Source organism: Dromiciops gliroides, chromosome 5 (assembly GCF_019393635.1).
Source record: "Dromiciops gliroides isolate mDroGli1 chromosome 5, mDroGli1.pri, whole genome shotgun sequence".
In the NCBI taxonomy this organism is placed as follows: domain Eukaryota; kingdom Metazoa; phylum Chordata; class Mammalia; order Microbiotheria; family Microbiotheriidae; genus Dromiciops; species Dromiciops gliroides.
Genome location: NC_057865.1, coordinates 271,367,929 through 271,395,687, shown reverse-complemented (window position 1 = coordinate 271,395,687; position 27,759 = coordinate 271,367,929). Strand labels below are relative to the sequence as shown.

Sequence of the window (27,759 nt, the reverse complement as noted above, 5' to 3'; positions counted from 1 at the left end):
CTTGGCTTGGGAATCAGGAAGATTTATCTTCTTGAGTTCAAGCTGGCTTCAAACACTCACTAGCTGTGTGACCCTGGACAAGTCACTTTACCCCATTTGCCTCAATCCCTCACCTGTAAAATGAGCTACAAAAGGAAATGGCAGACCAGTCCAGTATCCCTGCCAGGAAAATCCCCAATAGGTTCATAAAGATTTGGACACAACTGAAATGACATGACAACAGCATGTACCAGGTACTTTGGGGATAAGTGCTTTACAAATATTATCTCATTTGATCCTCTACAACAACCTTGAGAGGTAGATACTATGATTATTCCCACTTTACAGATAAGGAAACTGAGGGAAAGAGAGGTTAAGTGACTCACCAAGGGTGCCTCTGTCAGTAATTATCTAAGATTGGATTTGAATTCAGGTCTTCCTGACTCCAGGCTCGACACTCTATAAGTACAACACGAGACACCCAACATTTTATTCAAAAAAAGCACAAATCAGCCATGTTAATTTGTACTTCCCATTCCATTCAACTTTGATCCTAGCTATTTTTTTCTTAACCCACCATTTTTATTCTTCACTCTTGTGCAGTCATGCCTCAATGGCCCCTCTCTTTGTTCCCTCTTCTCTCCAACTGTTGGAGTTTCCTCTCTAGCATGGGAAATACTTGTTCTCTACCCTGGAAGATGATCACATATTTTCTTGATTCTTTTTTTAAAAAACCCTTCCACTTATCTAATTTGCAAAATATTAGGCTAAGGGAGAAACACAATCCCCAAGCTAAGGATCTCATTCCAAAGGCATTTGGCAGCCTGTGTGAAAGAGAATTTTCATCTCAGAGCTATTCTTTCCTGTCTTATAAACAATTGAATTGGACACTTAAAATAATCACTTGCAATAGTAATTTGTCCAAGACAAATTCTAATAAGCTAACTCTCCAACTTAGTAAATCTATGCGATTCTTCAGTCATTCCAGTAGTTAAAAATATATTGGGGGGGGGGAGCAGACAGACTCTCTCTCTCTCTCTCTCTCTCTCTCTCTCTCTCTCTCTCTCTCTCTCTCTCTCTCCCTCCCTCTCTCTCTCTCTCTCTCTCTCTCTCTCTCTCTCTCTCTCTCTCTCTCTCTCCCTCTCTCTCTCTCTCTCTCTCTCTCTCTCCCTCTCTCTCTCCTTTTCCCCTTTCTCTTTCTCTCTCTCAAGCTAGTATTTGAAGACAGAGACAAAAAGACAGAGAGGCAGAGGGCAGAGAGAGACAGAGACAGAGAGAGACAGAGACAGAAACAGAAAGAAACAGAGAGAGGAAGATATACACACACACACACACAGAATCATTGCAAAAAGAATCAGCAGCTAGGCATTCTGGAAGCATTTGCTCCAACAGCTGAGCCTTGGAAGCATGGGGAGTAAAGGCCCTGCAGGAATTCCCAAAGGGTAGAAGCTCTTAAGGAAGAGAGTCCCTTGTGCTGTCCTTTATGTGTTTGTTATAGAGATAGAATGAGCAGCTGGTGTAGGGGTCTGGACTCCTTTGACTGTATCTGGTGAAGCTCAGGCATCCCTTCTCAGAATCACTGAGGCAGTGCTACACTGGTGAAATCAGCAGGTAATTTTTCCCCTTCCAAATTCACCAACCTTCTGCAATCGATTTATGGACCTCTTGAGGAAACCCAGGTTAAAAATCCCTGATTAACCCCCTTGTTTTATAGATGAGAAAACAGAGACTCAGAAAGGGAAAAGAATCTGCCCAAGTTTACCCATGGAGTACATTACAGAACAATTTTTAAAGTCCCATGATTCGGAATTTAAATATTTTTAAATGAATGTCAAAAATTGTCTTTATATGTAACTGGGGGAAATGACATATTCATATTATATATAACATATTTTAATATATTCTATTTAAATATAAAAATATATCATATATTTAAATATAAATATGTTACATATTTAAATGTAAATATATATCCTATATTTAAATATAAATATGTTATGTATTTAAATATATGATATATTTAAATATGAGCTATAAATATATTTATATAAATATATATAAATTTAAAAGTCTTACTGAAGATGTAAGATCATAGATCACAGGATAACAGCTTTAGAGCTAAAAGGGACCCCTTGTCCAATTTTCTCATTTTACAAAGAGGAAACTGAGGCAAAGAGAGGTTAAGTGACTCACCCAGGGTCCCTTTGTCAGTATCTGAGATTGTATTTTAACTCGGGTCTTCCTGGCCTGATAGACTTTAATGGACTTGCCCAGGATCACAAGAAGGTAAGGAGCAGAGTCAAAATTTGAATTCAGGTCCTCTAAATCCAAGTCCAGGACTCTTCCTACAGCATCTTGCTATCTTCCTCTTAATTAGTCAGCAAGTGCTTTTAAAAAAAATTTTTTTTAAGACAATTGCTGTGTTCCAGGCACTGAGCTCCACTGGTGTTTGTGATTACTTTTGGAGCCACATGCTCTGAATCCTGATTTTTCAGTCATGACCTTAAAGGTTATGGAGGGAGACACCTTTGGGTGCTCTCCCTGTGGTCATCACAATATTTTAATAAAACTTGGAAAACTGAAAAAAAGAAAAGATTATTGAGTCTAATCCTTTCATTCTACATACGGGGAAATTGAGAGAACTCAGTGACTTGCCCAAGGTTATATAAATTACAAATTAAAGAGGCAAGATTTGAATCCAGATTCTGGTGTACTTTTCACCATATCATACTAACTTCTAGGATACAACACAGTGCCCAGCATATAGTAGTTGCTTAATAAATGCTTAGTGACTGACCGAACTGTTACAGAGTGAAATAAATAAGCAGAACCCACAAAAGTCTATATACGATGATTATAACTATGAAGATACAAACAACCACAACCACCACCACAACAAAAACCTGAATTCTGGGTAATTAGAATGACCGAGTCTGGCCTGAAGAAGAGATGATGAAATGGGCCTCTCTCCCTTCTTTGCAGAAGTGGGGACCTAGGGTGTGAAAATCAGGCTAGGTGGAGGAGTTGGATTTGTTTTAGTAATATACTTTTTTCTATTCCTTTCTTATTCTTTATTATAAGGCAGTGGGCAGCTAGGTGGCACAGTGGATAGAGCACTGCCCCTGAAGTTGGGAGGACCAGAGTTCTAAGCTGACCTTAGACACTTATTAGCTGTGGGACCCTGGGCTAGTCACCTAGCCCTAATTGCCTTAAACATCCAGGGCCATCTCCAGTTGTCCTGATGTATATCTTGCCACTGGACCCAGATGACTCTGGAAGAAAGAGTGAGGTTGGTGACTTTGCACAGCCCTCACAGTGTCTCACTTCAATCCAATTCAGTGCAAGTCATAACATCACCCTGTTGTCATGGTCCTCTCTGGGAACAAAAGACAAACAATAACAATTATAAGGCATGGCTCACTAGTTAGGGGAGGTAGAAGTCTTCCCCAAACCCTCTTGATTCCAATGCCTTCCATCTGGTAACTATTTCCTATTGATCCTGCCTATAGCTTGCTCTGTATATATCTCCATGTTATCTCCTCTATTAGATTATAAGCTCTTTGAGGGCAGAGACATTCTTTTTTGCCCCTTTTTGTAAATCCAGCTTCAAGCATAGTGCCTGGCATAGAGTAGGTACTTGATAACTGTTTATTCTCTTCTTCTTCCTTTCCTTTCCCCTCTTCTGTCTTTAAATGGCTTAGATTTCTTATTTAACTTATACACTTCATTCATAAACCACTTAGTGATACAAGTAGACCAAGGATATGATTTTTCTCCTTTATCCAAGGATGTTTTAGTTAGCAGCATGAGGGGAACAATATAGAGACATAATAATAATGATTTATATATATAGTGTACATATATGCATATTATGTATATATTTGTTGTTAAATCATTTGGTTGTGCCAAGTCTTTATGACCCTGTGGACCATAGCACACCAGTATGGCCCATGGAGTTTTCTTGTCAAAGATACTGGAAAGATCTGCCATTTCCTTCTCCAGCTCTTTTTATGGATGAGGTAAACAGGGTGAAGTGACTTGCCCAGGGTCCCACAGCTAATAAGTGTCTGAGGTCAGATTTGAACTGGGGTCTTCCTAACTCCAGGCTCTGTGCCACCCAACTGCCAAAGACATGCATGCATACATCTAAACACACAGACATACATACACGTATATATAATATAGAACAACTTAGAAGCATTGTTATAATATAGTAAGTATATATAATATCATACCATATACCATATATTATATATTATATAATATAGTAATACATTAATATAATAAATTATAGTAAGAGTTATAAGGAAGTTTCCATTCGTTATCTCATTTGATACTCACCACAACCCTGGGAGGCAGAAAATCACATCAAGATCTCATGTTTCAATGGAAATTTGTTTATTTATTTGTTTGTTTGTTTATTTTTAGGGCTATGAGGGTTAAGTGACTTGCCCAGGGTCACACAGCTAGTAGGTATTAAGTGTCTGAGGCTGGATTTGAACTCAGGTCCTCCTGACTCCAGGGCCGGTGCTCTATCTACTGTGCCACCTAGCTGCCTCGAGACTTCATGTTTCCATGGAACTCTTAGCACAATTGGCAGTGTGTATCACAGTGGCTAAAGAGCTGTCCATGGCACCAGGAGCACCTGAGAATAAGCACTGTTGCTGACCTGGATTGGCCGTGTGGCCATGGACAAATCACTTGACCTATCATTGCTCTAGGTATCTCTCTGAGACCAGAGGTACCAACATACATCAGTGGAGGGAGTTGCCTTGTCTGGGATTCTCCTATGCTAAAAACATCACAGGTGCAGTCCCAATCTTGGAAGGCTTAGCAAGCCTCCGACAGAATGTTAGCCCCTTGAGGGCAGAATGTGTTTCTTTTTTAGCGGGGAGGAAGGATCATTTCTTGGTTTTTTAGGCATGCCTCCTCAGCACGCATAGTGCCAGGCATGTGGACGGTCCTTTATAAATGGTTGTTGGATGAATGAATGAATGAAGGTGATTGGAACCCAGATCTTCCTGATTCCATGCTAAGAATTCTACACCTCTCTGCCTCTAGGGAAACAACTGTCTTTCATTCCGGGAGCTTGGTGTTCAAACAGAGCTTCCAGTCTGTACAGAATATAGGCTCAGATGAGCTTGGGCCTAATACCAGATGCTTGTCTATTCTCTCTCTGAGCTGTTTATGGACAAGGGAGGTAGGATGCTAAGCAGAAAGGCTTCAGGCCTTGCAAATCTAGGTTCAAATATTACCTCTGAGATTGATTAACCATACAACCATGGACAAATCATCTCATCTTAGGTTTCCTTGCATGATAGAATGGGAATACTGTTGCTTGGGTTGTGAGCATCCAAAAAAAAGTAATTTTTCAAAAACATCCCAGATACGGCTCTGCATATAATTCTTATATTTTATTAGACATTGTGTGGGAATGGAGAAGAATGTCTCACACCAGAAGGCGAAGGAGAGAGGAAGAGAGAAAACGTTCAAGACAGATTTTATTGCCTTTATAATTTTGCCTCCAGTAGGCCCTGGATTTCCTGGATTTTGCCCAGGGCAGAACTTTGAATAAGCAGTTTCAAAGGTGGACAGTTATCACAGAGGCCCTTTAAAGTTGGGGTGCTTTATTTGAAATATCCTCTGGCTGTCCCAACTGAGATTTAAGCCCTCGTGCTAAAAAGAGTAGAAATGCTTTAGATTTGTGGTGGTTTTTTTTTATTTATTTATTTAAACCCAACACACAGGGAAAAAGTATTTGCTATTCTCTGATCAGCCAGAAATCCTGTTGCCTGGACCTTGGCGTTCCATGCAGGAGGATTTAAATCTGTGTTGTTTTAAATAAGCAAATTGCTTTGACTTAGGTGGCTCATGAGTCACATAAGTAGATTTCACACACACAAAAAGTGTGAGGGGCCCTGACCCCATCTATGCTTCGGTTCATGTTTTTGTTTGCTTTAGAGGAGGAGAGCTGAGCAAGCCTTGAATCATTCAGTTCTCCTCCTCTTTCCCTCCCTGCTCCTAGCACCCTATTTATATTCTCCAGCTGGAATGGGGAGAGGGAGACCAGCTCCTTTGAGAGAGCCTGGCATTCGGGAACATGGGTCCCCAGAGATCACAGGCTCATCGATTTGGATCTGAAAGGGCCCTTTCTGTCTTGCATTTATTTACAATATGAGCAGACAGATCCCAAACCAGAAATATGCACTCCTAAATTCAGAGTAGTTGGAGGTGATCACAAATTACTATTTGGTTTTTTGTTTGCTTGGTTTTTTTGGTTCAGACCTATGAATTCATCAGCATACACAACTCCAAGCTATGAGTTAGAGGAAGAATGGACAAACTACAGTCCATGGGCAAATCTAGCCTGTTGCCTGCTGAGCTAAGAATGTCAGCTAGGTGGCACAGTGGATAGAGTGCCAGGCCTAGAGTCAGAAACACCTGAGTTCAAATCCATCTTTGGACAATTACTAGCTGTGTGACCCTGGGCAAGTCACTGATCCCTGTTTACCTCAGTTTCCTCATCTGTAAAATGAGCTGGAGAAGGAAATGGCAAACCACCCCAGTATCTTTGCCAGAAAACCCTAAACGGGATCACAAAGAGTCAGACACAACTAAAATGACCCAACAAAAATGAGCCAAGAATGGTTTTTACATTTTAAAATAAAGTTTTATTGTACAAAAATAGGAGGACTGACTTTGCCAACCTCTTCCCCTGTTGATCATTGCCCAGGGCAGTAAGAAGTTAAATGACTTACTCTGGTTCTTGCTTCTTGCTCAGGAGGACCTGGTTTCCGGACTGGTACTGGCCCAAGGTCACACAGTCAGTAGCAATCCTGAAGCCAGGTCCTCCTGAGCAAGAAGCAATTTTTCTATCCACTGACCTACACTGTCTCTCTGTTCTCATAAATTACTTTTTTTTTTTTGGTGGGGCAATGAGGGTTAAGTGACTTGCCCAGGGTCACACAGCTAATAAGTGTCAAGTGTCTGAGGTCAAATTTGAACTCGGGTCCTCCTGAATCCAGGGCTGGTGCTTTATCCACTGCACCACCTAGCTGCCCCCCATAAATTACTTTTTGAGAAAAAGTATTGGTATATTTTGTTTTATTATAACAGATACCTCACATCAAATAGCCCCAAGTTCATTCCTGGAAAAGTCAAGCAAAGCCTCTAATATTGTGACTGAGGAGGGCTCACATCTCTTTCCTGCTTTACCGATTGTTAAAAGGAGAGGAGGGGGCAGCTAGGTGGCGCAGTGGATAGAGCACCGGCCCTGGAGTCAGGAGGACCTGAGTTCAAATCCAGCCTCAGACATTTAACACTTACTAGCTGTGTGATCCTGGGCAAGTCACTTAACCCCAATTGCCTCACCAAAAAAAAAAAAAAAAAAAAGGAGAGGAGCTTCTTCGCCCTCTAATGGGGTGGAGAGGGGAGGGAGGGAAAGAGGGATAAAAATTGGAACCCCAAACTATAAATAAAAATGTTTGTTATTTAAAAACAAAAGGAGTGAAGCTTGAAACAGTGGGGTCGCCCTTTCCACACTACCCAGAAGAGGGGTCCTTACAGCATTGTCTTTGGTTTCCGTAGTAACTTTAAAGGGAAACTTTCACGATGTCCGGAGCCCTGGATATCTTGCAGATGAAGGAGGCAGATGTCCTCAAATTTCTCACTGCAGGAACCTACTTGGGTGGCACTAATTTGGACTTCCAGATGGAACCGTATATCTACAAAAGGAAGAGTGACGGCATCTACGTCATTCATTTGAAGAGAACTTGGGAAAAGCTTCTGCTCGCTGCTCGCGCCATTGTCGCCATTGAAAATCCTGCTGATGTTCGTGTCATCTCATCCAGGAACACCGGCCAGCGAACTGTTCTGAAATTTGCTGCTGCCACTGGCGCTACACCTATTGCTGGACGCTTCACCCCAGGGCCACCTTCACTAACCAGATTCAGGCCATTTTCAGGGAACCTCGCCTCTTGGTGGTCACTGATCCTCAGGCAGATCACCAGCCTCTGACTGAAGCATCATATGTTAACTTCCCAACCATTGCATTGTGCAACACGGATTCTCCACTTGGGGCAGCTGGGTGGTGCAGTGAATAAAGCACGAGTCCTGGATTCAGGAGGACCTGAGTTCAAATCCGGATTCAGACACATGACACTAGCTGTGTGACCCTGGGGAAGTCACTTAACCCTCATTGCCGTGTCCAAAATAAAAAATTAAAATTAAACATCACCAGCCTTCTGCAAGAAGTGTCCCTTAAGGGACAGCTAGGTGGCACAGTAGATAGAGCACCAGCCTTGGACTGAGGAGGACCTGAGTTCAAATCTAGCCTCAGACACTTGACACTAGCTGTGTGACCCTGGGCAAGTCACTTAACCCCCATTGCCCTGCAAAAATAAAACAAAAACAACCTCTTTTTTATAGATAAGGAAACTGAGGCCTAAAAAGTTACCTCGACTTGACTGTATTTCTCTGAATCCTTTGGAAAGAGTAGCTAGGGTGGGGTTACTGGGGCTTTGTCTCAGGTGCTGACATGATGGGGGAGTGGGGCATGGCAGTTAAGAGACTATTGAGCAAAAAAAAAAAAAAAAGAGACTATTGAGCCACCCTGGCCCCAACCTCATGTATCATAGACCATAAGCTAGAACTTTTGCAGGGATCGTTGTTGTTTGTCCTTCGTTCTCGAAGACGACCATGACATGACATCGGGGAGGTGATGTCATGACTTGCAGTGAATTGGATTTGAGTGAGGCAGGGCTGTGATTACTGGACTGGGAAGGAAGGCAGGCCTGGTAGAGAGTGAGTAAGTGAGCTGTAGGCCTGTCAGAGGGGGCAGTGGGAAGAGAGAGGATGACCAATCCCCTTTCCAGATACAATGGCCGTCCTCAGTCTGACTGCAGCCAACGTATCTCTCCTCATCCTCAGTGCTGTCCCCTGTGCTCTGTGACATTACCTCCTCATCACCTTACACATAGAGTTGTCTTTGTCCCAGGCAAAAAAAAAAAATTCCTACTTGTGTTTTGGGAATTCTCCATATTCCTTTTCCTTTGAGTATGGGAATATTTCACGACCACCACATAGCAGAGTTTGTTCTCTCTGGTTAGAATTGGTCCCTACATTTAAAATGCTCCAACCCCGGGAAGGTTCATAGCATTCTCCATAAATACTTGAATAAGGATATTCAGACCCAGCATGAGGCAGCTAGAATGAGGAAAGAAAAGAAATCCTTGTCAGTCCTCAAAAGAGGAACCCTTCCCCTACCTCCCTTTCCTTTCATGCTATAGTGATCCAAAACTCCCCCTTGACGATGGTTTCTGAAAGGCTCGGTCACCTCCTGACGCATCAGCCAATCCATCAGCAAGCATTTATTACATTAAGGAAAGCCAAAGAAACCTTCTAGGGACTGGGACCAACCATTTACATCAGTCCATGGCTTTGTCCGCCAAAGATGCTTTAGAAAAAGATGGAATGTGCTCCAAAGAGGATTGGAAAGTTCACCCTCAAACAAGCAATAATTCTAAACCAACGTGCTCTTTCTTCCAAAGCAAATAAAAACCCCACAGAGCCAGAAGTTCGAAGGTGATGAGAGGGAATGTATCTTGCAGAGAGGAGGCAGTATCTTTGACTGCTGATGCCTTGAAGTAGACAGAGGCTCATTGTAAGTGCGTAGATGCCTGGCAATGAGGACCCTTGTGAGGTGCAAACATTTCCATCTATTTCAGCCAGTACATCAATCTGGAATTTTCCGAGTTGATCCCCATTCTGACGGTGTTCCCAAGCAGCTGCAGCTCATGGATGGGGGAGCTTGATTTGTAATGATGGGAGTTAGCTTATCATCCTTATTAACTAGGAACTACATTCTGTGATTTCTTTGCTGCTCAGTGAGTGCAGCTGCTGTGAGTACCCCCTAAATCCAACACCGAAATCAGAAGCAGCTAGGTGACCTGGAGTCAGGAAGGCCTGAGTTCTGAATCTGCCTTAGACTAGCTAGCTGTGGGTTCCTGGGCAAGTTACAACCTCTGTGAGCTTCAATTTCCTTACTTCTAAAATGGGAATAATAATAATCATACCTTACTTTCTAGGGTGGTTGTAAGGATCAAATGAGATAACCTATGTATGTACAGCACTTTGCAAAACTTAAAGCACATTATAAATATTATTATAAGTTATTATTATAATATTGTATTATTGTAATAATAATAGTTATTTTCATTAGGTAGCTGGGTGGCACAGTGGATAGAGCACTATCCCTATAGTCAGGAAGGTATCTTCTGAGTTCAAATCTAGCTTCAGATGCGTGCTAGCTGTGTGATCCTGGGCAAGTCACTTAATGATGTTGGCCTTAGTTTTGTCATCTGTAAAATGAACTGGAGAAGGATATGGTGAACCACCCCAGTATCTTTGCCAAGAAAACCCCAATTGGGGTCACAGAGAATTGAACAACAGCAGCAATAATTGCACTTACCTCACCGGACTGTTGTGTGGATCAAACAAGATAACAGTTGCAGTACTACTTTGCAAACCTTTGAGATCTATATAAATGCTAGATATGATTATGTTTTTACTTAATAGTATTTGTTTCCAATGACATATAAAGACAATTTTTAACATTCACTTTTTTTCCCCTCGGAGCAATGAGGGTTAAGTGACTTGCCCAGGGTCACACAGCTAGTAAGTGTCAAGTGTCTGAAGCTGGATTTGCATTAAGGTCCTCCTGATTCCAGGGCCAGTGCTTTATTCACTGTGCCACCTAGCTGCCCCTCAACATTCGCTTTTTGAAAGATTTTACATTTCACATTTTTCTCCTTCCCTTCCTCCTGTCCCCCATCCCCAAGAAGGCAAATAATCTGATATAGGTTTTATATGTACAATATGATTATGTTTTAAAATATTAATAAAACACTTTTTTAAAAAAATAAGTATAAATACCTGAGGTTAAGAACCTCTTATTTAGAGTCAGAGAACCTGAGTTTGAATACTACCCCTAAAGCTTACCACCTCCAAGACCTTGGGAAAGTCACTTAAACTCATTGAGCCTCAGTTTCCTCATCTGTAAATTGAGAGGGTGGGTAGGGGCAGCTAGGTGGGGCAGTGGATAAAGCACCGGACCTGGATTCAGGAGGACCTAAGTTCAATTCCGACCTCAGACACTTGACACTTACGAGCTGTGTGACCCTGGGCAAGTCACTTAACTCCAATTACCTCACAAAAAATTCCAAAAAACAAACAAACAAACAAATAAATTGAGAGGGTGGGACTAGATGGGCTCTTGCTCTATGCTCCTATGTGCTTGGAGAAGTGAAAAGGACAGCAGCTCTGCTTAGGCTGGTGCTTTGCATCAGTCTGAGAATCCAGCAAAGGTTAGCTGGGGACAGTACAAACACCTCCCCTGCTCCTCCTCCAGAGCCTGATATTCACAGATCATTTTGTCTCTCTCACCTCATACAAACATCACATCCTGGACACCTCCTCTTCTGCTTCTCTGGGATGCGGAGGTGACCCTGAATTCTAGAAGGCTGTGTCCCCAAAACCTGCACTCCCACATGTCCTGCCAGACCGAGAAAGCCTCAAACAAAAGATTGGTCATATCCATCCATCAGTGGCATTGAAGAGCTGGTCTAGCTAAGTTCAAAAGGGTTTTCCATCAGAAGTGCAGCCACCAGGTAGTGACACATTTAGGCTGTTGTTGTTCATCCTTCATTCTTGAAGAGGACCGTGACATCAGGAGGTGATGTCATGACTTGGAGTGAATTGGATTTAAGGGAAGGAGGGCTATGCAAGGTCACCAGCCTCATTCTTTCCTCCAGAGCCATCTGGGTCCAGTGGCAAGATATAAATCAGGATGACTGGAGATGGCTCCGGATGTTTGAGGCAATTGGGGTAAAGTGACTTGCCCAGGGTCACTCAACTAGTAAGTGTCTGAGTCTGGGTTTGAATTTAGGTCCTCCTGACCTGACCTCAGTCATTTACAAGCTGTGTAAGCCTGGGCAAGTTGTTTCATACTCACTTTCCTCATCTGGACAGCTAAGTGGTACAGTGGAAAGAACACCAGACCTAAAGGCAGGAAAAATCATGTTCCTGAGTTCAAATTCAGCCTCAGACACTTACTGGGCAAGTCACTTAACCCTGTTTGCCTCATCTGTTAAATGAGCTGGAAAAAGAAATGGCAAACAACTTGCAGTATCTTTGCTAAGAAAACCCCAGATAAGGTCATGAAGAGTCAGATATGACTGAACAACAAACATCATCTATAAAATAAGAAAATAATAGCACCTGTCTCTCAGGGTTGGGGTGTGGATCAGATGAGATCATAATTGTAAAGTGCTTAGCACAGTGACTGGAACATAGTAAGCACCATATAAATGTTAGTTATTATTATTAGTTACAAGAGCAAACCCAGATCCTTCACCATTTTAATACTATTGACAAATAGGTCATAACAGAAGGGGAACAGATAATCGATAACCACAATATTCTTCCCAAGGTGAACCCTGGGTGAACAGCGGTTCACGCTTTTCCTTCCTTGTTCTCATTTTTGTTGTTGTCTAAAAAGATAGGTTTTTGCTTTCATTGGAAGTTTGTGGTCATTAAGGGAGTTTTGCAATTTCTTGAAAGCAATCCAGGTGGCTCTGGGCCCAGCTCACTGTCCATCTGCCTGCCCCAGATATAAATGTTGTTGGACAATCTCAATAGAGGTATCCATTTAAACATATGTTGAAATCTAGCCAATAGACATGTTTCATCCACTTGGTATTTCCTGTGTAGATGTCAGATCATCACTCCTTTGAGTGATTATAAGTCCTTTCTAGGAGGCATTGGCCTTAGACCTTGATGAAATCAATACAATATCATTAACAAACAGCAGCATCTGGTGGGCCTCTCCATCCACAATGACTTCCTCTTTTATTGAGATTACACTCCATCTCTTCCATAGTAACAAATACCTGCTATGAGCATATATCTCTCTGTTTCATGCCTCACTTGATATTTATTAACAGAGTCACTGAATAGGGTTATTTCTGATACTCTATCTCCCAAGGACTCTTGAATGATTCTAACGTATGGATGGGAAACACCTTGTTTTAAAATACCATTTTGTTCTAACAAATCTCTTGCTCTTTTATAATTGACAAACAATAAGCACAGTGGAATCTTATGATCTCTGTAGCTCTCAGTTGATTGTGCAGTGGGAAAGATGTGTGGTTTATTGTAGGACTAGAAATACCCTCATCAAGGCTGTTCTCAGTTCATGTATTGTTGTTCTGTCATGTCTGACTCTTCATGACCCCATCTGGCCTTTTCTTGGCAAAAATACTGGAGTGGTTTGCCATTTCCTTCTCCAGCTCATTTACCAGATGAGGAAATTGAGGCAAACAGGGTGCAGTGACTTTCTCGGGGTCACACAACTAGTGAGTGTCTGAAGCTGGATTTGAACTCAAGTCTTCCTGACTCAAGGCCCAATACTCTGTCCACTGCGTCACCTCGCTGCCTCCACATATAGATGATTCTAAATCTCACAAAGATTTGGTATAGAGAGGAGTGTACACATAGAGGTAAGCAGTAACTAACATCTTTTTAATAACCATTTTTTGAACCTAGGTCCTCTGACCCCAGGGCCAGTGCTATCTCTGTTATTATATCATGCTATCTATCACCCCTTGCAAGAAAGAAAGCCAGTTAAACAAAGCCTCCTGACCCAAGGCTCATACCATTCTGTATTCTTCTTACCGCTGCTGCTCTACAAAGGGTGGGGGGTCAATTTCACCTTCTCTTGGGGGAAAATCGTTCCTGCCGAACCAGAGATTAGTGGCTTTTTTGTGCTGTTTTCATTTACATTATTGTGGTCATTGCACATATCCTATCATTCTCCCCCTTCCGCTGTCATCTTTCTGCATCACTTTTTACAAATCTTCCCATTTTTCTCTGTATTCTTCATGTATGTCCTAAGGGATCTGAAAAGGGAGGGGGGAGGAATGAGGAAGGTACCCATGCAGGGACAAGGTGGAGAAGTGGTCTGGGGCATCATGGGCTGGTCTCGATTTGAAGGGAACATAATGGCTGAGATGGGTGCTTCCTCAAATGGATGGTCAAGGAGGAACCCACCAATCTGAGAAAGGTCAGGGGGGTTGGTGAATTGACGTTGTACAAAGGTCACTGGGGACAGAGGGGAAGAGTGAGTCTGGGGTTGAAGAGCCCAAACCCCACTAGAAGGTAAGCACCTTGAGGGTAGGGATTGTTTTTTTCTTTTTCTTTGTATTTCCAGTACTTAACACAGTACTGGCCACAAAATAAGAGCTTAAGGGGCAGCTGGGTGCCACAGTGAATAGAGCACTGGCCCTGAAGTCAGGAAGATCTGAGTTCAAATCCGGCCTCAGACACTTAACACTTATTAGCTGTGTGACCCTGGGCAAGTCACTTAACCCCAATTGCCTCACTAAAAAAAGAGAAAAAAAATAAGAGCTTAAGAAATACATTCCTTCAATGCTTTATCCATCCATCATGGTTTAGTGGTATCCCATTACAGTCATGTGCCATGATATCTCCAAGCCATTCTCCAGTCAAATGAAGGACCGCTTTGTTGCTACCTCAAAAAAGGTCTTTCTGAATCTTTTGCTCTAGAGAGGGGCATCCTCTCTGCCTTTAAGCCCTGCCTCCTATTTGTCTCACTCCCTGTAATCCTGGCCAGGAAGTGCATCTCCTCCAAGGGAGTCTAGAAGTAAATGTGGCTGGCAGCCCCATAGCCCACTGTCAGGACCCGTTCAGCCTGGCTTCGGATCTCTGGCTAAGGTTTAGCCTCTTCTGTGTCTGGGAGAAGGCCATCTGTTCTGGAGAGCTGTGAAAACAAGGGGCTTCTTTATTCCTCCTCCCAAGGAGAATCTTTATTCTTTTCCTCTTCAAGTGGCTAGGATTTTTTTCTCCCTTCATCTTAATCAATGTCCTTTGTTTTCTTCATATCCCATTGATTTCCAAATGTAGCTTTCTGCTCGTCCCTCTCCAGTGAACCTTCCTTTGCATTAGAGAGAAACAGACAGAGACAGAGACAGACAGAGAGACAGAGACAGAAAGACAGAGAGAGATAGAGACAGAGACAGAGAGAGGGTGGGAGAGACACAGAGATAGAGACAGAGAGAGGGAGGGAGGGAGGGAGAGAGAGAGAGAGAGAAAGAAAGAAAGAAAGAAAGAAAGAAAGAAAGAAAGAAAGAAAGAAAGAAAGAAAGAAAGAAAGAAAGAAAGAAAGAAGGAAAGAAAGAAAGAAAGAGGTTCAGTGAGACAGACTCACACCCTGGCTGCCAGGTCCACTTATTCTGTCATCCAAGAATTCGGTTTCCTCATTTGTAAAATGAGGAAGTATACTTCATGACCTCCAAAGCCCCTGCCAGCTCTTGATTCAGAACCCTATAATTCCTGCTCTTATTTCTTCTCACAGACCCAGTGTCCAAAGCCTGTGGTGTAGCGCCAGGGCACTGAATTTGGAGTCAGAAGACCTGGGTCCAAGCCCCTGCCCTGTTTTAACCTCTTGCACTTTCCCCCTCACCTTCTCTCTCAAATAGGAGGGTTGGACAAGATGGGCCACTGATCAACCCTAATTCTGTAATCCTCTGGTTCCTATTCTTACTAATTCTCACTAATGCTGCTCTATAAATGAATGGTGGAATAGAGAGGGCATCTCTGCTCTGCTAAGTATATCTTTCTAACCTCACCTCTGGGCCTCAGTTTCCTCCTCTTTAAATCACAGAACTTAGACCCTTAACGTTCCTTCTAACTACAAAATCCTCTCTGCTACTGAATCACAAAATCTCAGAGCTCTCTAGGCCCTACAAAGCCATCGAGTCACAACCCATACTGAAGAACTGATCATCTTTACAACATAAAACATCATTAGTTATTCAGTCTTGGTTTAAAGATCCCCCCCCCCAGAAAGTCCATTTTATTTTTGAACAAGGAGGAGAGAATGTTTAGGAACAGAGGGCTTGGTCAATGAAGTCAGGAGCGACAGAGAAGGATGAGGATGGAAAAGAGGGTCCTGAGTTTATTAAGAGATCATTGGCTAGACAGCAGTGCATGTGACTAAGACCCAGCAGTTCCAATTGGCTGCAGGCTTGATGCTCTTATTTAGCTCATGCTTCTCTGGCTTTCTCACAATTTCTTTCTCTTTTCAGGTAGGCTTCCTGAAATTTGAGTGGCTGTTTCACAAACACATATCAATCATCAGCTACCAAATAGCAGGATGCATTTCAACTAGTACTTGAGTTTGCCAGGAATTTGTTCTTTCTTTATCAAGGGAGGATTTGCTCAACAGTTTGGCCATTCCTGTCATGATTCTTTGAAGCCTTTCAGAAAGATTCCTATCCACCTCAGCGCTATGCAACAAAATTAAGAAATTCTCCATTCTAGGCAGTGGCGTCAAACTACAGTATGCATGTCTTTTTGGGTGCCCATTGCCCCTTCCATCATCATCTGGACTTGAAGTTTGGGTTCAAATCTTGCCTCTCCACTTATTACCAGTGAGACCCTAGACAAGTCACTTCAACTTTCTGGACATCAATTTCCTTATCTGTAAAATGAGGGGGTTAGATTCAAAGGCCTTGGGACCCTTCCAGCTCTGAATCTATGGTTCTACGAATCTTTTTTGTGGGATGTAGGACTACAAACTCCCCAAATTATCCCCCAATCCTTGAGAGGATATGAGCAATAAATGGGGACTTCAGTAATCCCTTGGCCCTTGAGCCAAGGGAAAGGATATGCTTGATGTCAGTATCAGCTTTTGATTACTTATAGATGATTCTGATCTTCCTCTGTCACACAAACTCACTTTTAGGCAGTCTCTCTGGCTAAGCACTGAGTAATTGTTGAAAGAAGTATAAGCGCTCTGCTTTCATCCACTTTGATGCTGAATAGATACATATATGTACTCCCATTCTACCTTTCTTTTCTTTTTGTGGGCAATTAGGGTTAAGTGACTTGCCCAAGGTCACACAGCTAGTAAGTACCAAGTGTCTGAGGCTGGATTTGAACTCAGGTCTTCCTCCACCAGCAGGGCTGGTGCTTTATCCACTGCACCATCTAGTTGCCTCATTTATTTTCTAATTGACTACCATTCCCAAGTCCTGTTTGTATAAGGCTGTAGATTTCATTAATTGCTTATGACCATCTAAAGATTTCTGACCTTTCTCCCCTGCCCAGATGTACCATGGTTCCTTGTGTCTTTCCCCTTTTATACCATTTTTTTTCATCCTTCTTGGAGAGCCAGATGGACTTTCTAATAATTTCTGGTGAGCTCAGCTCATCCTCACCACCTCTCTCCCTTCTTGGCTTTTCATTGCCAATTCCCAAAGATGCTGCTCCCTCTTCTAAATGCCAAGTTCAAATAGGAGTGAACTGCCTGAAATCAGATGGTGTGCTTACCTCAGTATAAAAAGGAATCTACAGTATGCCTTTTTTTTAGGGCTGTTCCCTCAAACATCCCAATTTCTCTTAATAAATCATTATCTAGACAACTTGAAAGCATAAGAATCATTTATATTCCAAACACTTAGCATAGTGCTTGGAACATAGTAAACATTTTTTTCATTTATTCATTCATCAAATGTTTCTTATGTTAACATCTTTTACAAAAACCTGGCATATAATACAATATTCCAGTTGCTGAATAAGTCATTTTTTTTCATGAATGAGGCATAGGGGAGTATTGAAATTACTGATGGATTTGGAGTCAAAGATTCTGGGTTCAAATCTTTCCTCTAGCATTTATTACCCTCCCTGGACCTCAGTTTGCTTGCCTATATAATAAGAGACTTCTCTGGTCCCTTCCAATCCTGGATCTATGAGCCTGAGACTGATTATCACTTCCCATTCCAATCCTTCTCATCCTTCAAAATCCAGTTAAGATGCCATCTTCTCTATGAAGCCCATCTTCCTCCCTCTGTATCCTTTGACCTCACATCACTTCCTGTATGAACCTCTCATATGTACCTATCATATTCTGTTTAGTATGACAGTTATTTCTGGACTAGCCTATTCCTTTAACTAGTCTTTGGCTATTTAAGGATCTTGTCTTGGGGCAGCTAGGTGGCGCAGTGGATAAAGCACCGGCCCTGGATTCAGGAGGACCTGAGTTCAAATATGACCTCAGACACTTGACATTTACTAGCTGTGTGACCCTGGGCAAGTCACTTAACCCCAATTGCCTCACACCCCCCCCAAAAAAAGGATCTTGTCTTATTCAGTGCATGGACAAGTATTTTACACATTCAATTCAGTACACAGACAAATGTCACTGATATGAGTGCTCTGTCCATCAGGACGGATCACTGCCTATCTATAGCTTCTCATCCTGTGCCTCTCATCTAAGTTCTTCTGTAGATTCTCCACAATGAATCACAGTATAATAGATTTAGAGCTGGAAGGGATCTTAGAGGATCTTGAATCCATCCCTCTCATTTTACAGATGAGAAAAACTGAGGCAGGCAGAGCTGAAGTGACTTGCCCAGTTTCAGAGATAGGATTTGAACCCTCATCTTCTGATTCTCCATCCAGTACTTTCCCCACTGAATCACGTTGCTCTGCACCAGGAGAGTTCCCAGGGATCATCAAGGACACTGCATCAAATGCAAACCTTATGTGCAATGGGCATAAAGCAATCACTCTTGTTCTTTAAGCATTATTAATGCTATTATGCTAAGCCTCCATTAGCATCTATCTATCCATCCTCAGAGTCCCAGTAGTCGGCTCTGCACATTAGTTACCCATTTGTTTTAGTCTCTACTGTTTCCTTGTAAAGTTATTAAGCAAAGACCACATGGATTATGCAAGAATTGACAGATCAGGGGAGAAACAGATTGCTGTTATAGTGTTAACAAAATGAAGATGAAACAATGGTATTGAAGGGGGAGGGATGGGGAAGAGACTCTGGACCTGTGATTTCACTGGTATGGAGAACTTCTAGTGAAGAAACTCCATCAATACAGGTAGAATTTCCTCTGCAACATAGAGTCTCAGAGCAAAGGTTCTCAACTTTTTTTGTGTATAATAGAACCCTCAGGCAGTCTAATGAAGCCTGTGGACAGCCTTCTCAGAACGTTTTTAAATGCATAAAATAAAATACATATAATTACAAAGGAAACTAGTTGTAATGAAATAAAGATAAATAATTTTTTTCCTATCCAAAGATAAACAAATTTTAAAGAATTTTTTTTCCTACCATAGACTACTACCCCCACCCTGGCCAAATCTATCCATGGGCCAGCAGATTAAGAACTCTTGTTTTAGGGAGCTGCTGGGGCAATGGGAGGCTCAGTCATTTGTTCAGGTTCACATGCTCAAAATGTATCAGAGGTGAGATTTGAACTCAGGTCTTCTGAGGCTAGCTCTCCATCCAATGTGGCCACAATTTCTAAGAAGCAACTGTGAAGGTTGCCCAGAATACAATGGATTCACCCCTCCTTATCCAATCCAGCAGAAAATGGAAATTCAAGATACTTTCTTCTTTTGTGATTTTCCCCTCCTAGATTTTTTTTCTTAAGTTTTAATTAGATCACTAGTTTCCTTCAAAGTCCACCTCAGATACTACCTAAAGGCAGCTTTTGTTTTAAAGGCAGAGTTAAGTGACTTGCCCAGGGTCACACAGATAGTAAATGTATGAGGTCAGATTTTAATTCAGGTCCTTTTGACTCCAGGAGGGGTGCTCTATCCACTGCACCAAAGGCAGCCCTTTCTGCCTCATTGATGGACCCAGGGGCCAGAGGCATTCACACTCTTCCTGTAAAAAGCCTCTACCTCTGGACCCAGTAGTGTGGACCAAGTTCAATTCTATGGGACTCTGGTCCCTAAGGAAAGTCTTGAAGAAAAAGGATCTTCCCAAAAGTGAGTAGAAAGGTACTCAGTGTGCAATGTAAACCAGGTATAGGACAGCTATTTATTTCTTCTACACAAAAGAAATGCTAAAAATACAGAAGAGTCCAAAGCACTCATTGATAAACATTTAAACATGACACAGTAACTCACAACTTCTATCATACTGTTCTGGGAGGTTGAAACTTAAAACATTAAAACGAAACATTTTGTCAGACAAATGACTATCATTTCACCTTCACATCTGTATGGCAGCATCTGAATTATTCCTTCTAGGTAGGTCTTTGCTTTCTGGCAAGCCAGGCAGAGGTTGAGGGCTCCAGTTTCTCCTTCTATAATTCATCTTTTTCTCCGACAGTGATATAGTTCCAGAAAATCCCTACAGCTCCCAGTCAGCTCTGACTGAGAAACCCAGGAATTCTCAACCTCTGTAACTCATGAACCTGCTGCAAAAGGTAGGAGCAGTCATCTCAGGATTGCTGTTTGGTCACCTGAACTCGGGCAAAGAAACACAAAGCAGAAGAGGCCGGTGGAGCATTGAGATCCCAACTCAGGCTCACTGGGACAAGCCTAAGCTCTAGATGCCATGTGTTGACTAAGTGTTTCTGCTAGGGTGGGGAGGGCATCCTCCCCTCTCCCTTCACTGGGAGTCCCATAAAGAGTTCAACGTCATATGTTCTGGGTAATGGAAAGATAGACAGGCAGGCAGACACAGAGAGAAACAGATGAGAGATAGAGAGACAGAGAGTGTTCAAACCCATATGTTCAGGATAATGGAAAGACAAATAAACAGGAAGACACAGAGAGATAGAAACAGAGATGAGACAGGAAGATGGACAGAGACAGAGAGAAATAGAGACAGAGTTCAAAGCCCTATGTTCAGGGTAATGAAAAGACAGACAAACAGGCAGATATGGAGAGATAAAAACAGAGATAAGAGAGAGACAGAGAAACAGAGAGAGATAAGAGACAGACACAGACACAAAGAAATAGAAACAGAGATGAGACACAGAGACAGAGAGATGGAAACAGATATGAGAGACAGAGAGATAGAAGGACAGAGAGTTCAAAATCACATGTTCAGGGTAATGGAAAGACAGGCAGACAGGAAGACACAGAGAGACAGAAACAGAAATGAGATAGATGGACAGAGACAAAGAGACACAGGGACAAGAGAAAAATAGAGAGAAAAAGACAGAGAAAGTCATATGTTCAGGGTAATGGAAAGACAGACAGACAAACAGATAAGGAGAGATAGAAACAGGGGTGAGAGACAGAGACAGAAACAGAGAGAGAAAGAGAGAGAGAGAGAGATCAGAGATAGAAACAGAGTTGAGAGAGAAGGGGAAGGGGGAGAAATGGGGAGAGAAACAGAGAAAATGCAGAAGCTATTTTTTCCTTTTAAACTGTCCCAGATAGGGCCAAAGAATTGCACAGGGTTTGCCTCTTCATCCCCAAAATGTCTGTGCTGAGCCAAAACACATGTGACCTATCAGAAGTGGTCCAGGATTGCAAAGATCAGTGGAGACTCACCTATTTATCCCAAGTAGATTGCTCTTCTGTCCTTCCTCAAATAATGCTGAGATTTCTCTCTCTCTCTCTCTCTCTCTCTCTCTCTCTCTCTCTCTCTCTCTCTCTCTCTCTCTCTCTCTCTCTCTCTCTCTGGTCTGGACTTATGATTTCATGAGTGTAGAGAATTCTTGCTGAGATATCTCTCTCTGCCTGCAGACACCAGCATCTTCCCTACAGCTCTTTGACAGTGGCCTGGGACACTGAGAGGACCAGGTGACTTGCCCAGGATCACATAGCCACTATATATTGTCTTCCCCAACTCCCAAAGCTGGCCCTGTATCCATTTTCATGCTTGATCAGTCATTTCAGTTGTGTCTGACTTTTTGTAACCCCACTTGAGGTTTTCTTGGCAAAGATACTGGAGGAGTTTGCCATTCCTTCTCCAGCTAATCTGACAGATGAAGAAACTGAGGCAAACAGAGTTAAGTGACTTACCCAGGGTCATACAACTAATAAGAGTCTGAGTCTGGATTTGAACATACAGAGTCGAGTCTTCCTGACTCCAGGCCTATCCACTGCAACACCTAACTGTCTCTGCCATGCTGCCTGCAATAAATATATTTATCAGTGTAGATGTTGTTTTGCCACCATACCCCCTTTCCCTGACCCAGGAAGACCATAGACCCTAGAGGGCAGGGAGTGGTTTTTCCATTTTGCCTTTGCCTGGAGAACTGTCCATTTCCTTTCTGTGTGTTGCTACGGGAATTTTAAAAGCAGACATTCAATTACTTTAGGTATAACTGAACCTTAGCTGGCATGTTGGGCAGCGGTAATCTAGCCAGGTAACTGTGTTTTCCATGCGGGAAAGCCCTGGGGTTATCATCTGGGCTTCTCTTGAATAGGTTCCAAATCTCAACTCCTCATGTTCTGTGGCTTTTAAATGCTGCCTGTAGCAAGGAAATGCCCTAAACCCACAGCTGCTAATAAAATGGAGGCTGATTAGAACGTCTGGATCTGACCCAGGCCCTTTCTGGGGTTAGGATCTCAGCAGGAAAATGCGAAGCTGACCCTGGCTTGGCAGAGTCCAACATGAGCGCCCCTCATTCACTGGACCCCCATGAGGTCGGAGGTATGCTGCTCTGCTTAGGAAGAAATGAAGGCATTTAGCAGGCTGAAAGGGCAGAGAAGTTTGCATGGAAATCATGGGGCTCAGATAGGGAAATGGCTAGTTAACACCAAGTGTGGGAATTTTCCCTGTGCCAATCTAGAAAGGAACCCGTCGGTGACTTAGGAGGCAAGCCCTAGGGAATTAGTGCTGACACACAGGGCCGAAGTGACTCTCCAGGTCATTCAGCTAGTGAGTGTCAGAGGTGAAATTAAAATTCCGGCTTTCTGACTGTTGATCATGCAAACACACTGCCCCACACTACAGCTGGCTGCCTCTCGGGGATTTTATTTTATTTTAAGTCATAGAGAACAGGTGGAAGCTCTGAGAGGTCTAGGGTCACATGGCCAGTATGTGTCCAAGGTGAGAATCATAGACCAGAGATCTAAAGGGACCTCTGAGGTCACTGAATCCAAACTTCTTCTTCTACAGATAAGGAAACTGAGGCACAGAGAGGTTAAGTAAACTGCACAGTGACACAGATAATAAATATCTGAGGGGGCAGCTAGGTGGCACAGTGGATAAAGCACTGACCCTGGATTCAGGAGGACCTGAGTTCAAATCTGACCTCAGACACTTGACACTTACTAGCTGTGTGACCTTGGGCAAGTCACAATCCTCATTGCCCTGCCCCCTCCCAAAAAAATATCTGAGGTAGGATTTGAACTCAGGTCTTTCTGGTTCCAAGACCAATGATCTATCCATCATGCCAATTTCCTGTTACCCCTTTTTGTTACACACACACATACACATACACATGCACATGCATATATACACACATAAGAATGAACTGTTGAGAGCCCTTGTTATAAAGAGCCAGCCTTATTGTCAGAAAGGTCTAGACATTGTACCCAGATTCAAGACTGTCCTCTGATGCTTGCTGGCTTTGTGACCCTGATTGAGTCACTTAGTTTTTCTGTGCCTCAAACACCCCTGTATAATTATAAGCTTACAGATAGATGCAGATCTGCAGTAGTGGAGAGAATTTCCATTCTGGGAGTTTCCTCCATACTGATGAAAAAAATTATATAGTTGTAATATTTGTGATACATTATATGTGTGTTTGCATGTGCATGTGCATATATCTAGAGACATGCATGCATATATTTGTTTGTTTTGAAGCAGGTCCCCTTTCTGAAAAGAGCCTCTTAACCCAAGTTTAAGGTACTAGGGGTATGTGAAAGTTAAATAAAAATTTTAAAGGTGGTGTGGTAGCATTTCCTTTCACAAAGTAGGGATAGGGACTGGATCTCTGCACTCCCAGGTGAGGAAACTCCTACCAGTGAAGATTAGCACCTTGCTTCCAGTTGTTATAGAGAGCTGTCCAGACCACTGAATGTTGAGTGACTAGCCCAGGGTCTCTAAGTCAGTGTGTATCAGAGACCCAACTTGAACCCAGTTGTTTCTGTCTTCTCTCTCCACTACACCATGCTGATTCTATTGCCTTTTAAAAATATTCTTTCTGGGGGCAGCTAGGTGGCACAGTGGATAAAGCACCAGCCCTGGATTCAGGAGTACCTGAGTTCAAATCCAGCCTTAGACACTTGACACTAGCTGTGTGACCCTGGGCAAGTCACTTAACCCCCATTGCCCTGCAAATATATATATATATATATATATATATATATTCCAATGTTGAAAACTACCTTTACATGTAACTGGAAAAAATAAAATAGATGTTTGTTGCGAGAAAAAAATATTCTTTCCACTGGCCCTGGAGTCAGGAGGACCTGAGTTCAAATCTGCCCTCAGACACTTGACACTTACTAGCTGTGTGACCCTGAACAAGTCACTTAACCCTCGCTGCCCCGCCAAAACAACAAAACAATATTCTTTCATTTACCCTGATCTTTCTTCCAATTGGTCTGAATTGGGGGAGAGGGAAGGAAACAAGCATTGGTTAATCATCTACCATGTGCCGGGCGTTGTGTTTGGCACTTTACAAATGTTATCTAATTTGCTTAGTGAAACTTTCCCATATGATACAGTTGATGTTTTAGGTAAATGCTTAGAACTTCTGGACATTTGTGGGAGGTGGGGAAAGCCCAGCCCTGACCATCTCAACCCAATCCCAGGAGGCCATGGGGGCTTGAGAGTCAGTCCCAGACAGTATTCCTTGGGTGTATTCCCAACCACACCTTTCCCCCTCTTTAAGGGATGAATGAATGTAGCCATGACCTTCCCACCCTTTGGAAAGATGGCCATCCCCACTGTGGGCTGCAGATAACTACGAAGGGTTAATGAGCCCCAATCTGTGCCTTTGCTTTCTCCTGCTCAGAGATGCTTGTGTAGGCTCAAATGTTCTTGATTCCAGGTATTAAACAGATGAATACTATTCAAAGCAACCACAAATCAAATGAAAGCACATGTGGATAGAGGTAAAATTTCTGTTGCTGAGAGCAGGTAGGGAAGCGGGAGTCAGAGTTGGACTGAATTCTCACTTAGCCCCCACAAATGACTCACTTCTTGGCCCTGTCTCCATAATCCTTGAGGTACCTTAGTTTATTCATCCATAAACTGAATAAAATTATACTCGCCTCTCAAGGGTAGGTGAGGTGCCAACTAATTAAAGTTCACAGATGCTTTGAGCTCTGCAGATCAAAGGTGCCAAGGAAATGAAAAGTCTTAATGGGAATTAATCATATGGCTACTTCAATGAGTTAGAAAAATGGCTTTGGCTTCACGTTCAATAATAATAGTCAATAACGGGGGCAGCTAGGGGTCTCAGTGGATAGAGCACTGGCCCTGGATTCAGGAGGACCTGAGTTCAAATCCAGCCTCAGACACTTGACATTTACTAGTTGTGTGACCCTGGGCAAGTCACTTAACCCTCATTGCCCTGCCCCCCCCCCAAAAAAAGAAAAAAAAAAGTCAACAAGGACTTACTGTGCACCAGGCACTGTACTAACTACTGGGAAAGTCAGTCAATAAGCACTTAAAAACCACCTACTATGCATCAGGGGATACCTCTGTAAGCAGTTCTATGCTTCTAATAGAACGTAAGCTTCTTAGAGTTAGGGAGTATGGCAGTTTTGTATTTGGATCCCCATCACAAACATAGATCCTGGCACACAGTAGGCACTTAATAAATGCTTGTTGATTAATTGGTCGCTTTCTTTCATCACCTCTGCCCTACAGAACCATAGGTGTTTAGAGTTAGAAGGGACCTTTGGGGGGCAGCTAGATGGCGCAGTGGATAGAGCACCAGCCCTGGAGTCAGGAGTACCTGGGTTCAAATCCAGCCTCAGACACTTAAACTTACTAGCTGTGTGACCCTGGACAAGTCACTTAATCCCAATTGCCTCACTAAAAAAAAAAAGAAAAGAAGAGACCTTTGAGGAAACCCAGTCCAACACTTATCTAATAATTAAAAAAAACAACACACAAACCAACCTCTTCAATATACCTCCAGTGAGAGGGAATCTATTCTCTCTAGAGGCAGCCCGTTCCACTATGGGATTGCTCTAGGGATTAGGAAGTTTTTTACTTGACCTCAACCCTTAATATGCCCTTCAGAAATTTAGACCTTTGTTCTTAGTTCTGCCCTCTAGGCCAAACAAGTCTTAATCCCTCCTCCAAATAATTTAGACAGTTAACTAATATAAGGGCAGCTGGGTGGTGCATTAGATAAAGGGCCAGGCCTGGAATCAGAAAGACTCATCTTGCTGAGTTCAAATCTGACCTCAGACACTCACTAGCCGTGTGACCCTGGGCAAGTCACTTTACCCCATTTGCCTCAGTTTTTTCATCTGTAAAGTGAGATGGAGAAGGAAATGACAAAACTCCCTCCAGGATCTTTGCCAAGAAAACCCTAAATGGGGTCATGAAGAGAAGTCAGAAACAACTCAACAATAACAACAAATGAGTCCACCTTAGGGCTTCTCTTTTCCAGAGTAAACATGCCTAATTCTTTCAGTTCCATAACACATGATCTTAAGGTACTTGACCATCCTGATCATGCTCAATATTCTCTGACTTGTCAATGTTCTTTCTAAAACATGGCCCCCAGAATCATCGCCTCTATGGTCTCTTAATGCAGTCTAAGGTTGAATTATCTTTCTTGGTGCCATATCACACTGTCATCTCAACCATGGGGTATTCCCTCTAACAGTGAAGATCTCAACCCAACCACGATTTCTTGTGCAGGGTGTTTCTTTTCCGTGTCCTTCCATGAATCCCCTCCAAGTAGGATCCATTGATAGCACCAGGTTCCTTCCTCTGCACATTATGCAGGTAGCAGTCCAGCACCTAAGCCATCCATTTGTTGTGTTTCTCTTGTCTCATGACCAGCCCCCCTCCTTTTTCTGGATATTTCTCTCTTTGGTCACATTTTTAATATTCCTTCATTCTCTCATCCCCCTCCTCCATATGGTTTTGCAAATGAATTTATATTCTTTTTTTTAGTGAGGCAATTGGGGTTAAGTGACTTACCCAGGGTCACACAGCTAGCAAGTGTTAAGTGTCTGAGGTCGGATTTGAATTCAGGTACTCCTGACTCCAGGGCCGGTGCTCTATCCACTGTACCACCTAGCCGCCCCCGGAATTTATATTCTAAATGGCTTTCACTCTTGAATGTCAAATGTCTCTAGCTGTCAAGGGTGCTTTTTAGCCAAGGTGATTTTTATAGTCTTTGGTTGTGGCAATTGCTTTACATTGGCTAGAATGGAAATCATAATAGTCTATGTCAGCATTAATTCTTTTATCCATTTCCCATATTCTGGCATTAATAGCTTGATTAAGTTTAGGTTGGAATTTTCCTAATTGTACATCACATCTTCTCATCTTTACCCTTTATGTTAATTTGATATTGAAGTCAGTGGTCTGACTTCAGCTAGAGTTGATTTATGAATGCCTCTTAGCTGTTTCCCCAGAGTCAACTACCTTCATGCATTCAGATAAGCTGTCTGCCATACCCAAAATGCACCATCTCTTCATCTCTGCCTCTCAGAACCCTTAGAGTCCTTGAGGGTTCAGCTTGTGCCTTATGTATCCATCCAGGGAACATAATGTAGTGGAAAGAGCACTGGGTTTGGAGTGGGAGAGACTGAGCAAATCCTACCTCTAATGCTTACTATTAGCTCTATGTCCAGCCAGTCATCTGACTTCATAAGGTTCAGTCTCCTCAACTGTGAAATTGCGAAAATAATTCCTGTAGTACCTACCTTAAAATTGTTGTAAAAAACAAAAAGGGAGCTAATCTACCTAAAGTAATTTGTAAAATTTGAAAATATAAAAGCTTCAAACTGCAC

At 42.5% G+C, this 27,759-nt stretch overlaps 1 pseudogene; it reads left to right on the top strand.

Moving 5' to 3' along the window:
- The first annotated feature begins 7,590 nt into the window (after positions 1–7,590).
- Positions 7,591–14,821, top strand: LOC122729035 (annotated as a pseudogene).
- Positions 14,822–27,759: the final 12,938 nt, after the last annotated feature.